This window comes from Hyperoodon ampullatus (genome assembly GCF_949752795.1).
Source record: "Hyperoodon ampullatus genome assembly, chromosome: 7".
Classification (NCBI taxonomy): domain Eukaryota; kingdom Metazoa; phylum Chordata; class Mammalia; order Artiodactyla; family Ziphiidae; genus Hyperoodon; species Hyperoodon ampullatus.
In genome coordinates, this window is record NC_136920.1 from 74,865,419 (window position 1) to 74,878,120 (window position 12,702).

Genomic DNA, 12,702 nt, shown 5'->3' on the forward strand with positions numbered 1-12,702 from the left:
AGACTAGTTACATTGATTAGTGAGATAATATGTGAAAACACCTACAGTGTAGCCAGAAATGTTATTAAAATATAGTAATTTTTTTCTTAAATAATTTCTAAATGTATATTCATACTAAGGTAACAATATATGCCTTTACCGGGAGACTCAGAATGTTAATAAAATGTAGGCCTTTACTTAAGAAGGTATGAATTTACATAGGTGTTATGATATAAATATTTATATTATTTTAAAATTTAATTATATTGTTTTTAAAATACTAATTATAACTTCAGAATTAAAATTTGTATTGAAAACTGTATTGTCAGAAACTGTGTGAAACAGATTATAGTCATGTTAACTTTGACTCTTCAACCTGATTCTTTTCAATACTTTGCTCAGATTGACATACAAAAGATTATATGATTTCTTTAAAATTTTTTCAGTTCATTTTGAGCCAATAATTATTTTATATCCAAATGAGTTTAACTGTGTTCTTTGATGTTTTGAGGAATTCTTTTTTTCATTGAAATTGGTTTTACAATTTTGAAAAGTTAAGTATCTAAATCCCAGATTTATGACCGTTAAGCACCCATTATATTCATTTAATTGGTGAAAAGCAAAATCTCATTCTTCCCATTCGTTTATCCCAGATTTTCTAATTGTGCTTTTTAATAACTGAAATGATTTGGTCAATTGAAATTACAGGCTAAAGTCTTTAACTCCTAGACTTACTCTGTGTTTTGATATTAGTAATCCTTGAGAGTTAAAAAAGACCTCTTTTTTAAAAAATTTATTGAAGTGTAGTTGATTTACAGTGTTGTGTTAATTTTTGCTGTACAGCAAAGAATGTATGTGTCTATAACATATATATATGTATATATATGTTATACGTATATACACATTCTTTTTCATATTCTTTTCCATTATGGTTTATCACAGGATATTGAATATAGTTCCCTGTGCTATACAGTAGGACCTGTTTGTTTAATTCATTCCATATATAATAGTTTACATCTGCTAAGCCCAACCTCCCACTCCATCCCTCTCTACCCCAACCTCCCTGCAACCACAAGTCTGTTCTCTATGTCTTTGGGTCTGTTTCGTAGATAAGTTCATCTGTGTCATAGTTTAGATTCCACATATAAGTGATGTCATATGGTATTTGTCTTTCTCTGTCTGACTTACTTCACTTAGTATGATAATCTCTAGATCCATCCATGTTGCTACAAATGACATTATGTCATTCTTTTTTATGGCTGAGTAGTATTCCATTGTATACATGCACCATATCATCTTTATCCATTCGTCTGTCAGTGGACATTTAAGTTGCTTCCATGTCTTGGCTATTATGAATAATGCTGCTATGAACATTGGGGTACATGTTTCTTTTTGAATTATAGTTTTGTCCAGAAATATGCTCAGGAGTGGGATTGCTGGATCATGTGGCAACCCTATTTTTAGTTTTTTTTTTTTTTTTTTTTTTTTTTTTTTTGGTGGTACGCGGGCCTCTCACTGTTGTGGCCTCTCCCGTTGCGGAGCACAGGCTCCGGATGCACAGGCTCAGCAGCCATGGCTCACGGGCCCAGCCGCTCCGCGGCATATGGGATCCTCCCAGACCGGGGCACGAACCCGTATCCCCTGCATCGGCAGGCGGACTCTCAACCACTGCGCCACCAGGGAGGCCCTATTTTTAGTTTTTTGAGGAACCTCCATACTGTTTTCCATAGTGACTGCTCCAATTTACATTCCCATCAACAGTGTAGGAGGGTTTCCTTTTCTCCACACCCTCTCCAGCATTTGTATTCTGTAGATTTTTAAAATGATGACCATTCTGACTGGTGTGAAGTGGTACCTCACTATAGTTTTGATTTGCATTTCTCTAATAATTAGTGATGTTGAATATCTTTTCATGTGCCTGTTGGCCATCTGTATGTCTTCTTTGGAGAAATGTCTGTTGAGGCCCTCTGCCCATTTTTTGATTGGGTTGTTTGTTTTTTTGTTGTTGAGTTGTATGAGCTCTTTGTATATTTTGGGAATTAATCCCTTGTCAGTCGCATCATTTGCAAATGTTTTCTCCGATTCCGTATGTTGTCTTTTTGTTTTGTTTATGGTTTCCTTTGCTGTACAAAAGCTTGTAAGTTTGATTAGATCCCATTTGTTTATTTTTGCTTTTATTTTTATTTCTTCACCCTTTCAGAGTAAGCTTATAGTTGTTTGATTAATCATCTATATTTCTTAAAATCTTCCTTTCCTTCCCAGTATGTGTCCTCTAACATGAGCCTGACATGAGTAAGATTTGTGGCCTAATGCGTTTATTACATTTTCATTGTCTGTGAATTCCAACCACCCACCCGTACCTGCTCCAGCTGTCTTTTGCTCTTTGACATTGTGCCAGCTCCTTACACTCTCCCCTGCCAGCCGTCTGGAGCTATTATGCAAGCCTAGTCTCTGTGGCTACTTTTTAGAATTTTTGCCTGGTTACTTGGGAATAATCCATTAGCAAAGGTATTAAGAGGATGAGTGCCTAATTGGAACTTTGTTTCTCCATTACATAATCAGAATTAATGGAAATATGGGAAATAGAAAACAATGCCTGGTAAAGTGATGGAGAAAGTTACTTTGGGGAGGAAGAGGTGTGGCTTTCTTAGAGTGAAGAAGAAGATATCCAGTTTTGTACTGCTAAGTACAAACCTTCAAATACATTAAATGCTTTCTTTCTTGTGCTGGAAACTTGAATGAATAGCTAAAAAGTAAGATGGACGATTTCTCTGAATAGTTAAGCCCATTTGAAATCTATACATAACCATTTATTTCTTAATGAGATTCTAAATTTGTGGCCTAATTAAAATATTGGAGGAAACTGGATTTTTCAAACTAACAAGATGCTTAGAATACCCTCTTTGAATTTAATTTCAATCGCATGTGTGCTGTAGACTGATAGTGCTTTTAGATGGCTTTCTCAAGTGTGTTGGAGCCTTTAATGGAAAAATATCTTTTCTTTGCAGTCTCCCCCACCAACATACACACAGACACACACACACATACAGCCCAGAAGAAATTTGATAGCATTTCTAATTTAATGTTTTGCATTAGCAAACTTTATGTTTTGGGGAATTTAACATGATATGATACTTATATGTAAATGTTTGAGTCTTGGTTGTCTATAATGGTTGAAGGATAATTTTCCAGTGAATGCTAGTAACACATACATAGCAATTTTCTGACCATTTTTTACTGTATCAGTTGATATCATTGACAGTTAAGGTCAAATCACCTTTGCTTTTATGATGAGGTACGAAGCTTTAGTTAGCAACTGGCTTCCTATCTATCATATCAGCTTGTCCTAACCTTGCAGTAAATGAAGAATAAAGTCCATTATTTTTATGGAAAGTTTATAGGTGTCCAAAAGCAAATGATTTAAGGCTATACAATTTAGAACCATTGTATTTTATCTTGTGAGTTATGGCTTATTTTTTAATGTCATTTATGTAATTGTTTAATGTTCTCTTACTCTGTGTTCCAGCAGCATTTGTATTGGCATCTGTCTGTATAAGCTCCTTAAAGATATAGATAAGCATCCTTTTCATAATCCTAGGTATACATTAAATGACTTCTCATACTTCCTTTTATATAAATATGAGTTGTTTACCTTAAGAATGAAAATATTTAAGAGGGTTTTATCAGATTACATGCTCACATACGTAATGTCTTTGACATGTAAAGATGTTTTTTTATTTGATACATCATCTCTTAAAGCAATCATTTTTCTATCTTAATTTCAACATTATATTTTCTGTCTTTTATTCTACCTCTCTATTAGTGTGCACTGGAATAATGACTGTACAGCAGTGTTCAGTTTGTATAAACTTTCCTTAATATGATTTTAAGCCTCATTTAACAAAGAATATTATTTTTTCTAGCCATTTTTCTTTTACTGCAGTTGTTAAAGATGAGCCAGCGGATTAAATAAAAAATATCAGACTTTTTCAATACTTGTATTTAAAAACCTCTTATATTTTGGATTTTATACAAGTGCATAAATATGAGTTCCGTGACATTTGAGAGCTATTTAATTTTTATCATAACTTTAAAAATCTTTATAATAATGTAAAATTTTATATTAACAGACATTTCAGTTTGTTAAACAAATATTAAATGCTGACTATGTGCCAGATACTTGTCCGAAATCTGTGGGCACAAAACAAAACAAATAAAACTATACTCTGTCCTGAAAAGGCACTTAAGTGAGAGGAGACAGGTACTGACAACATTTTAGTATGAATAATAAAGATAGGAATATAGAGATATTAAGAGGGTAGTCTGGGATTGGGAGCACAGAAGTGAGATATTTTTCTGGTGGAAAAATTATAGTTGGTAATCAGATTTTACAGCCAAGATTTCATGACGAAGAAAATAAACTTTACCTCTCTCAAAAAAAAAAAAAAGATTTGTGTTTTAAACAAGGAAGCCTATTCTGTTTCGAAGGATGAAAAGATTGACAGAAAAGCTAAAGTATGGTAGCCATGTAGGAAGTTCATTTTGGGGTAATTTCTATTCACTTATTTTTTAATTCACTGGTCTTTGCTTCATTTGTATTCTTTCTGTTGTTAAGGTTGCCAATAAATATTTTCATTTTAAATATCATGTTTTTTAGTTGTAGAATTAATATTTTGATTGAGTTATTATTTTTCATCTTTTTAACCACTTTGGTCAATCTTTTTACCTAAATTCCTTAACATATTTATAATAATTCTTTTAAGATCTGTTTGCTAATTCTATGAGCCACCTGTGATTCTACTTCTGTTGCTTTTTTCTTTTGACTGACGGTCACATTTTCCTATTTCTTCTCATATTTCATAACTATATTTTATGCTAGACATTGTATAAAAGATAGTACAGGGCCTCCCTGGTGGCGCAGTGGTTGAGAGTCCGCCTGCCGATGCAGGGGACACAGGTTCGTGCCCCGGTCCGGGAAGATCCCACATGCCACGGAGCAGCTAGGCCCGTGAGCCATGGCCGCTGAGCCTGCACGTCTGGAGCCTGTGCTCCGCAACGGGAGGGCCACAACAGTGGGAGGCCCGCGTACCACAAAAAAAAGAAAAAGAAAAAGATAGTACAGTATTATGTAAGTAATACTTTCTCCTAGACAGGCCTCCACTTACCTCTGTCTGGTAGCTAGGATGATGGCCTGATCCCTTTTATCTAATCTGGAGTTGAGCTTGATCAGGGCTGGGTACCACTGCAGTTAATTTACTGTGACTTGAGCATAAGATTAGGCCTCTCCCTCTTGCCAACTTCTTGGAAAGACCATCAAAATAAAGCTGAGTTTAGGGAGGAAAACAGAGTTAGGATATTTATGAGGTTTGAGAGATCTGATTTTCAGAGGGTCTGTCAATGCAGAGCAAGGGATTAGAGGGGAGAGGAAAGGTCCTGATCTGGGTTTGGCATAGTTTATGATCTAGTTGAGTATTGGTAGTGCCAACTAAAAATTGTCACTTGCTGTCTGCCTTTACAAGGATTAGGTCACTAATCTTCGTGAGAGATTAGTTGCTCCCTCTTCGGAGCAGTTCCTCAGTGCTATCTGAGATGCTGTGTCCTGGGCTAGAAGTCCTCATTTTGCCCCAAATAAAACAACTCACAGCTCTCACTTTGAGCATTTTTTTTTCAGTTGACCATAGACACAGTGAGGGGTGGGTTTCAGAGTGAGTTTGGAAGAGTAAACAGTGTAGTTGAGCCATCTGCTTTTGAGAAGAGGGTGGTGCGTATTTACTCTCAGGATTAGCTGAAAAGTTTATTGTTCATATAAATGAGTTTTCTTGAGGTGCCTGAAACAAACCACCTCATCTTTCTGGGCAAGAGTTTGTGGACTAGCAGAGAGCTGAATAGTAATACCATGCTAATGGTGACAGTGAACTATGTGGTTGCAGATGCTTTTGGCTTTGAGATCTAAACACTGCAAGAAAACCTCTCTCTTCCTGTTTTGTCGTACAAGCACCAGCTTCATCTGCCTTCTTAGTTTGCAGAGATGACTAGCCATCCCTTTCAGGATTCTCCAAATTCCAGTGCACCATACTAGCCCAGACCTGGCCGTCAAAAATTGGTTGGGTTTTCCTTATCCCAGCAAGGTTCCTGTGCCTGTGGCATTTTTACTGCTTTGCCCACCCATTGCCCCAGCACTGGATAGACGCTCTCAGGTGACAGCAACTGTTTCTGTCTGCTCAGTTGGGAAGGGCTCATTCCTCTCTGGAAATAATTTATTTAGACTTATTTGCATCCAAGGCTCTTTGATGGTTTTAGTGAAAAATATAATTGTTTAGTTTACCCAGTTTTTTTTGTTGTTGTTGTTGTTGTTGTTGCATCAGAGTAAGGAGAGGGTCTTTTGCAAACCTACCCTACTAGAAACAGAAGTCCCTCAATGTATTATTTTAAAAGCCCAATCTAGAAAATAAATCTGGGTCTACACATTTAGGATTATTTTTAAGTTAGGAAAAGTAAATGAAAATAAACAAAAGTTAATAAGTGAGTTGAAAATAAATTATATGTTACCTCTGAATTCTCATTTTGTTTTTTTTTCTTTTTTTAAAAAAAATTATATACTTGATAAATGGTAGAAACGTATATTTAAGAGACACTGATATTTTGCCTTGGATGGAATCAGAACAAGTCTTGAGTTACAGTTTTTAAGGCTAATGCAAATGTTATTAAAAGAAACTTTAAAGTGTTTACCATTCAGACTTTCCTGATTCTCAAGGAGTACTCATAGTACTCCTTGTTTTCATTTTACGCTTTAATTAAGCTTTAAATTTTTCTGATGGCTTAAGAAGAAACATCAAAATGAGCCCATTTCTTTGCAGTTGTGTTCTTTAACTCTCCTTTTAAAGCTTTTTGAAAAATCTCTTGACAGTCAAAGCCTACTAATTTTAAACTCATTCCTTGGTATTAAATCAGTTCTTAGTACTTTTGGGTGTAAATTGACGTAATTTTGACCTTGCGAAGCTAATCAACTAAAGAAACTATTAAAACACATCTGTGCTGCTTAGAAATAGTAAGATTTGTCTTGAACTTGCATCATAGATTTTAGTGGGACATCTGGTATATATTTTAACAGGCTTCATTAAGTAAATTTTATGTCTCGGAGGGAGAGCATTTCTAATTGTGAGACTCCACCTCTACAGTCAGTTTTAGGTTTCTACTTAAATGAATAACCATACAGTCTAGACCCTGGTCCTGAACTTTCTGCTGTCTTCTGAAACCTGAACCTTTGGAGTTAGGCTTAGATGGTGTTGAGAATACTTAAATCTCTTTATTTCCAGGAACTGGTTATTGAATAGTATTATGTGTTAAGAGCTGCAAGGCATTATAGTAATATAATAGGCATTAGGAAATATATAAGGCATTATAGTAATATAGCTGCAAGGGAATATAGTAATAAGCCATTAATGCCTCTATTCATGAGGCATTAATGGGGGAGACAGATATTAAAGTTCACTTTGTGGCTATTAGATAATACCAAAGAATTAATGAGAATTTGGTTATATGTGATAAAGGCATTGTAGTTATGTAAGGAAATGTTCATATTTTTTAGAGTCATAAACAAATAGGTAGGGGAGAAGTGACATGATGTCAGGCATTCATTTCAAGACAGTTCAGCAAAAAGAGGGGCTCTGGGCAGAGGGAGAATAGATGAAGCAAATGTGCCAAATACTGGTCACTGTTAAATATAAGTGATAGGTACTCAGAGGTTCTATAATTGTGTATATGTTTGAAGTTTTTCATAGTCAGATCTTTTTAAAGGATCATACTAATGACAATATTCTAAGAAATGCCTAAGAGTGATGAGGCAAATGTACTGTGCTAAGTTGCTTCTATAAAACTCAGCTATCTGCTGTAGCTACCAAGGCTGAGCACATGCTTACCCTATGGCTTAACCTTTTCACTCTTAGAAATACCTTCATATGTTCACCAAAAAGACATGTACAAGAATGTCCATTGCAGCATTGCTCATTAGATCCCTAAACTAGAAGTAAGCCAAACATTATATCAATAGTAGAATGGATAAATACATGCAGTATATTTATGGAATAATATACATCAGTGGGAAAAAAGGGTGATCCTGACTATACACTATGACATGGATGAATTTCATGAATACAACATTCATGAAAAAAGGGAAAAAAGCCAAATACAGAAACGTTTCTGTCTTTAAATTTCCATAACAAGCTAAACTAGTATAATGGTGATAAACATCAGAATAGTGGTTACATTTTGTGGGAGGATTTATCATTGGATTGGAAGGGGAATAATAGAAGCTCTGGGGTCTTGAGAGTGGTCTGTATCTTGATCTAGGTAGTGGTTGAGTGTGTTCACTTTGTAAAAGTTCACTGTGCCCAGTCAGTGATTTTCTCACTTTTATGTGTATGTTATATATTTTATACTTGTATTCTTCAATAAAACATTTTTTAAATAAATGATTCTCACATTGGCTAAAAAAAAAAAAAATCTCTATTTTTTGCATGTACATAATATTTCAGTTTAAAAGTTCTTAAAGAACAAACCAAAAAAGGACATCCAGTGGTCAGAAGCTTGGTGAGTAAAAGGAACTGAAAGAAGCCCAGCATGGCTGGCGCATGTAGACCAGTGCTGAAGGAGGGTGGCAAGCTGTCCAGATCATTTAGCACCTGTGCTATTTGTTTTTTTCCTTAGACCAGTGGGAAATAATTGAAGTTTTTAAAGAGAGTGATATGACCTGAAGGGCACTTGAGAAGGATCATGGTTGGAATGTGGAGAACTATTAGGGAGACCAGAGTGGATATAAGAGGCCTATGGGTCAGCTATTACAGTACCTCAGGCAAGAAATGACAGTGACTTGCACAAAGGTAGTTTTAGTGGAGATGGAGAAAAGTGGATGTATTTGAGAGCTATCTAGAAGGTAGAATTGCCAGGACTTGAGCATGGATTAGAAAATGAGAGATGAAGGAAAGAGGTCACAGTGGTGTCTGCAAGGTTTCTTGCTTTTACAGTTTGAAGAATGATGGTACTATTTTGTAAGACAAAGAAAACTGGAAGAAGAACAGGTTTAGAGGTGAGGATAAGAAGCTCTTTTATTAGTATGTTGAATTTGAAATGCCTTTGAGATATGCAAGTAGTGATGTCCAGTGGAAATTAGAATACTCTTCTGTGGTCTGTCTTGTCAAGTCAGACTTGTGACATATTCTGTCCACATATGATATATGACAGTAGAATCAAAGAAGTATAGGCGACCATAAAATCACTCTTGAACTAGGATGTATTTTCTAACCTGTGCTACTTCTTGAGGTTAATAGGCTCTAAAAGTTTTCTTTTCTCTCTCTTCCTTTTTTTTTTTTTTTTGGTAGGCAAATCCAAGGGAGTAGCATCATGTGCAAGTAGAACTTGATCCAAATTAACTATTCAGGTAGAAGAAAAAGAGTCCATGAGAGAATTAATGGTCTAATTAGTGTAGATGATACTACCCTCCATTTTACTTAATGAATATGTGCCCCAAAATGAGCCTGAGGTGGGAAACACATCTGCTGTTTCTTTAGTTATCTTCTGCTTCCAAGTATTTCTGTAGTATGAGCATCTTGCTGGACTGCATGTGATTCTTGCCTCTAAAGGTATATACAGTAGTCACCCTTATACACATTCCAAGACCTTCAGTGCATGCCTGAAATCAAGGATAGTACCATACTCTATATATACACTGTGATTTTTCCTATATATACATACCTGTGATAAAGTTTAATTTATAATTAGACACAAGAGAATGTTCAAATTGCCAGCATCACTACTGTTGGAGTTCAGGGCCATTACTAAGTACAATAAGGTTTACTCAACAATTGATCAGATAACCGAGTTGGCTACTTAAGTGAGTAACAGGTAGGTAAGATAAACAGCAAGGATACTGTGGACAAAGGGGTGATTCTCAACCTGAGCAGGATGGAGCAGGAGGGCGTGAGGTTTTGTCACACTCCTCAGAAGGTCATGGAATTTAAAATTTATTGCTTATTTCTGGAAATTTCCATTTAATATTTTCACGGGTAACTGATACCAAAGAACAGAAAACTGCAGATAAGTGGGGACTAGTGTATTTTTAATACAACATGGCACTCTGCAAGCCATCTGCTTTATCTAGAGCCCAACCAAAGAAATGGTGATTTGTGCCATTGCCAGAAAAACTGGTTGTATTGCACATATTGAGGGATGGTTTATATTTCAGTCTCCAACGCAAAACCTTAAGGGGTTTTCCTGAGTGATTTTGATTATCTGAGATTTTTCCATGTGTGACTTATCTTCTATATAATACATGACTGCTGTAAAAGAATGCTTTGTCTCATATTTAAAGGGATTCTAGCTAGTTCTGATATTTTTGAGATTTGGTTAAAGTCCAGGTGTACCCTATGCATTGCCTACAAAATTTTGGACACTTCCACTTAAGCCTGTCTTATTTTTCATTTTTCCCAGCCACAGAGGGTCCATCCTTCTAAATTGGACCCCTAAGGATTTTAACCTTTTAAAATCTGGATTTCTTCAACCCATTCTCCATGTTTAGTTGCCCTCTTACCTACTTTTGTTCTCTCTCCTTGGAAACATACCATTAAGAAAAACTTAATTTTTAAAAAGATATCTTTCCCACTTCATATTAACTTTGAGGTATATGTTTATTGAGTAGAATAGTGGGAAGAATCACCTGCAGTATTTAACTATTACTTAACCTACGCAGAGAGAATGCAGAAGTCCACAAAATGAGGAACGCTGAAGTTGAGTAAGACATCTTGTCCTTGGAGTCAACAGAGATTCCTATGCTTTATCCTCTTTTGAAAGCCATGCTGTAAATGACACTTCTGAATCTGCATTTTAAAAAATTCATTAAAATTGATTCTGAAGCCTCCTATTGAGTTATGTTATAAAAGGATTTGAACATCAGTTGTTCTGAAATACAAGTTGAGTGGAATGTTGAAATTCTTAAGCTACATTACGACCATAATTTAATTTTAGATAGGTATAGGGTCATGCTTAAAGTCAGCAATGCCCAGGGTCAGAATCAATTTATGAGAGAAATAATCATACTCAAGCCCAACTAAAATATTTATCCTAAGCACAGCAATAAGCATAAAAATCAAATAATCAATAATAGTGGACTCTTGATGAGAGATGTCAGGGACGTTCTCCCCAGCCTTATCTCAGAGGCTGCCAATTAGCATTATTAGGTTGTGATAGTAAATGAGTTTGACCAGGTATTTTCCTCTCTGATTCAGGCAGTTGTCTCTGGAATAATGACCTATAAGGAAGTAATTTTCTCAGTTCAGATTCCCTTTGACTCATGCTCTGGCAGAAACCATCGTAAATATTAGCATTCAGATCTTCTAAAAATCCTAAAGCAGTTAGTATTTCCATACATCTGAGGTATATGGATGTATTCACAGGAGAGATCAGTCCACATGCAAAGATGAGTCAAGAATTGAAAAAATAAATTTTTATTGTATATACCTGTTTACCTAAATCAGACTATCTTTTTCTTTTTTAGAAGACTAGATGAGAAAAGGACCAATCTTGAAATAGAAGGGAGTTTTCTAAAAATAATTTAAATCAAAGAGGAAAGTTTAAACAGTGGTAATCTAGCACTGTGGTTAAAAACTTCAAGCTTTGGGCTTCCCTGGTGGTGCAGTGGTTAAGCATCTGCCTGCCAATGCAAGGGACACGGGTTTGAGCCCTGGCCGGGGAGGATCCCACATGCCGCAGAGCGGCTGGGCTTGTGCTCCACAACTACTGAGCCTGCACTCTTGAGCCCACAAGCCACAACTGCTGAGCCCACGTGCCACAGCTACTGAAGCCCGCACGCCTAGAGCCTGTGCTCCGCAACAAGAGAAGCCATGAGAGTGGGAGGCCCGCGCACTGCAATGAAGAGTGGCTCCCGCTCACCGCAACTAGAGAAAGCCCGTACACAGCACCAAAGACCCAACACAGCCAAAAATACATAAATAAATTTATTTAAAACAAACAAAAAATTTCAAGCTTTAAAGCCAGCGGGCCAAGTTTACCAGTATGACTTTAGAAAAGATATTTAACTTCTCTGAACTTCAAATTTTTATCTGAAAAGTGGAGATAATAACACAAATAACACCAATAATTGCTGGGTATTATTTTGAGTGCTAAATGAGATAGTGCATAAAAGCATTTACCACTATGCCTGGCACATAGAAAATGCTCATAAAATGATCTGATTAATATTTCCATTCACTTTCCTTTCTTGCTGCATTTTTTAAAGAAAGGATTGTTTATTTAGTTTTATTTTTAACATTAATTTCCTTATGGGGATTTAGGATGGTGTGATTTCATAGATTGGATTTACTTGCTCCATCAGAATTGAACAAGAATCACTGATTTGGCTCTCAGTACTATCTTAATGACCAGTTTCTTTGACCAGGCAAAGATATGCAATGAACTCTTTGACCTGTTCGTATCCCTGAATATCTAATGGATTAAAGAAATGAGACCTTCTTTCAAAATGCCACATTTATGCAAATCAGGTGCTTCTCAAAGCAAAATCACTCCTTTCTTCTTACAATTCTGCAGAGAGTCACATTTTTTACTTTTTAGATCACTAAGACAGTGACATAGCTACTGCAGCATGCCCATTCTTTTAACAAGTGATATGTCCTGGCTGTCTCTAAAGTCTGTACCGTAGCATTCAATCTGATT

At 35.9% G+C, this 12,702-nt stretch overlaps 1 protein-coding gene across 1 annotated transcript in view; it reads left to right on the forward strand.

The window, feature by feature from the left end:
* Positions 1-12,702, forward strand: part of PRMT3 (protein arginine methyltransferase 3) — a gene marked incomplete at both ends in the record, with an annotated part of 141,017 nt that overhangs the window by 92,849 nt on the left and 35,466 nt on the right. The window lies entirely within an intron of this gene.